Source organism: Octopus sinensis, linkage group LG20, assembly GCF_006345805.1.
Source record: "Octopus sinensis linkage group LG20, ASM634580v1, whole genome shotgun sequence".
Taxonomy (NCBI): Eukaryota; Metazoa; Mollusca; class Cephalopoda; order Octopoda; family Octopodidae; genus Octopus; species Octopus sinensis.
The window spans coordinates 29,574,464-29,577,424 of NC_043016.1; positions in this window are offsets into that span (position 1 = coordinate 29,574,464).

Sequence of the window (2,961 nt, forward strand, 5' to 3'; positions counted from 1 at the left end):
TCATCTATTTTGATTGGTTTGATTTTCACTTGCCTCAACAGGTCTTCACAAGTGTCACATACTTGCCTCAACAGGTCTTCACAAGTGTCATAAGAAGGAAGGTATGCACAGGTAGACTGACTACGTCCCAGGTAGGGGCCACGGGTTATGGCCTGACTAGTCCTTGCGGGTCTTTGGATGGTGTTTTTATGTGCCACCAACACAGGTGCCAGATGAGGCTGGCGAACGGCCACAATCGGATGGTGTTTGTTACGTGCCCACAGCACGATGTGGTACTGGCTACCGCCACGTTCGGATGGTTTTCTTGTGTGCCACCGGCATTGGTACCACAAAGATACAAATTCCATTGATGTTCATCTATTTTGATTTGTTTTGATTGGATTTGATTATGATTATGATTATGATTATTATTATTATTATTATTATCACTTGCCTCAACAGTCTTCACAAGTGTCATTTGATTTGATTAGATAGCACTTGCCTCAACAGGTCTTCACAAGTGTCATTTGATTTGATTAGCACTTGCCTCAACAGGTCTTCACAAGTGTCATAAGAAGGAAGGTATGCACAGGTGGACTGACTATGTCCCAGGAAGGGGCCACGGGCTATGGCCTGACTAGTCTTGCCGGGTCTTCGGACAGGTGCCAGATGAGGCTGGCGAACGGCCACGATCGGATGGCGTTTGTTATGTGCCCACAGCACGGAGGCCAGTCGATGCGGTACTGGCTACAGCCACGTTCGAATGGTTTTCTTGTGTGCCACCGGCACTGGTACCACAGAGATACAGATTCCATTGATGTTCATTTGTTTTGATTTTTTGATTTGTTGATTTGTTGATTTTCACTTGCCTCAACAGGTCTTCACAAGTGTCACAAGAAGGAAGGTATGCACAGGTGGACTCCCAGGTAGGGGCCACCACGATCGGATGGTGTTTGTTATGTGCCCACATCACAGAGGCCAGTCGATGCGGTACTGGCTACGGCCACGTTCGGATGGTTTTCTTGTGTGCCACCGGTACTGGTACCACAAAGATACAAATTCCATTGATGTTCATCTATTTTGATTTGGTTTGATTTGATTTTCACTTGCCTCAACAGGTCTTCACAAGTGTCACACACTTGCCTCTGCCTCAACAGGTCTTCACAAGTGTCACACACTTGCCTCTGCCTCAACAGGTCTTCACAAGTGTCACAAACTTGCCTCAACAAGTGTCACACACTTGCCTCAACAGGTCTTCACAAGTGTCATAAGAAGGAAGGTATGCACAGGTGGACTGACTACGTCGCCGGGTCTTCGGATGGTGTTTTTATGTGCCACCGACACAGGTGCCAGATGAGGCTGGCGAACGGCCACGATCAGATGGTGTTTGTTGTGCCCACAGCACGGAGGCCAGTCGATGCGGTACTGGCTACGGCCACGTTCGGATGGTTTTCTTGTGTGCCACCGGTACTGGAACCACAAAGATACAAATTCCATTGATGTCATCTATTTTGATTTGGTTTTTTTTTCACTTGCCTCAACAGGTCTTCACAAGTGTCACACGTGTCACACACTTGCCTCAACAGGTCTCCACAAGTGTCACACACTTGCCTCTGCCTCAACAGGTCTTCACAAGTGTCACACACTTGCCTCTGCCTCAACAGGTCTTCACAAGTGTCACACACTTGCCTCAACAGGTCTTCACAAGTGTCATAAGAGGGAAGGTATGCACAGGTGGACTGACTACGTCGCCGGGTCTTCAGATGGTGTTTTTATGTGCCACCGACACAGGTGCCAGATGAGGCTGGCGAACGGCCACGATCGGATGGTGTTTGTTGTGCCCACAGCACGGAGGCCAGTCGATGCGGTACTGGCTACGGCCACGTTCGGGTGGTTTTCTTGTGTGCCACCGGCACTGGTACCACAAAGAATACAATTCCATTGATGTTCATCTATTTTGATTTGTTTTGATTTGATTTTCACTTGCCTCAACAGGTCTTCATAAGTGTCACAAGAAGGAAGGTATGCACAGGTGGACTGACTACGTCCCAGGTAGGGGCCACGGGTTATGGCCTGACTAGTCTTGCTGGGTCTTCTCACGCACAGCATACTTCCATAGGTCTCGGTCTCTAGACATTTCCTTAGTGAGACCTAAAGTTCGAAGGTCGTGCTTCACCACCTTGTCCCAGGTTTTCCTGGGTCTACCTCTTCCACAGGTTCCCTCAACTGCTAGGGTGTAGCACTTTTGCACACAACTATCTTCAGCCTTTCTCGTCACATGACCATACCAGCGCAGCTGTCTCTCTTGCACACCACAACTGACGCTTCTTAGGATCAACTTTTCTCTCAAGGAACTTACACTCTGACGATTATGAACACTGACATTACACATCCATCGGAGCATACTGGCTTCATTTCTTGTGAGCTTACGCATATCCTCAGCAGTCACGGCCCATGTTTCACTACCATGTAGCATGGCTGTACGTACACATGCATCATACAGTCTGCCTTTTACTCTGAGCGAGAGGCCTTTTGTCACCAGCAGGGGTAAGAGCTCTCTAAACTTTGCCCAGGCTATTCTTACTCTAGCAGTTACACTTTCAGCACACCCACCCCCGCTACTGACTTGGTCTCCTAGGTAGCGGAAGCTATCAACTACTTCTAGTTTGTCTCCCTGGAACGTGGCAGAAGTTGGTCTCTGCACATTTCCAGTGTTTATTGCTCCTGAGCATTTGCCACAGACAAAAACTATTTTCCTAGTTAGCCTTCCTTTGACATTGCTGCACCTCTTATGTGTCCATAGCTTACACTTGGTGCATCTTATAGAGTTTCTACCTACACCTTTTTTACAGATCGAGCAGGGCCATCTACCTGAAGGCGTTTGTGATTGATCTACCTTCCTACTTATTAGGACTTTGGTTTTGGCTAGGTTGATTCTAAGCCCTTCGATTCTAATCCTTGTTTCCACACCTGAAACTTCTC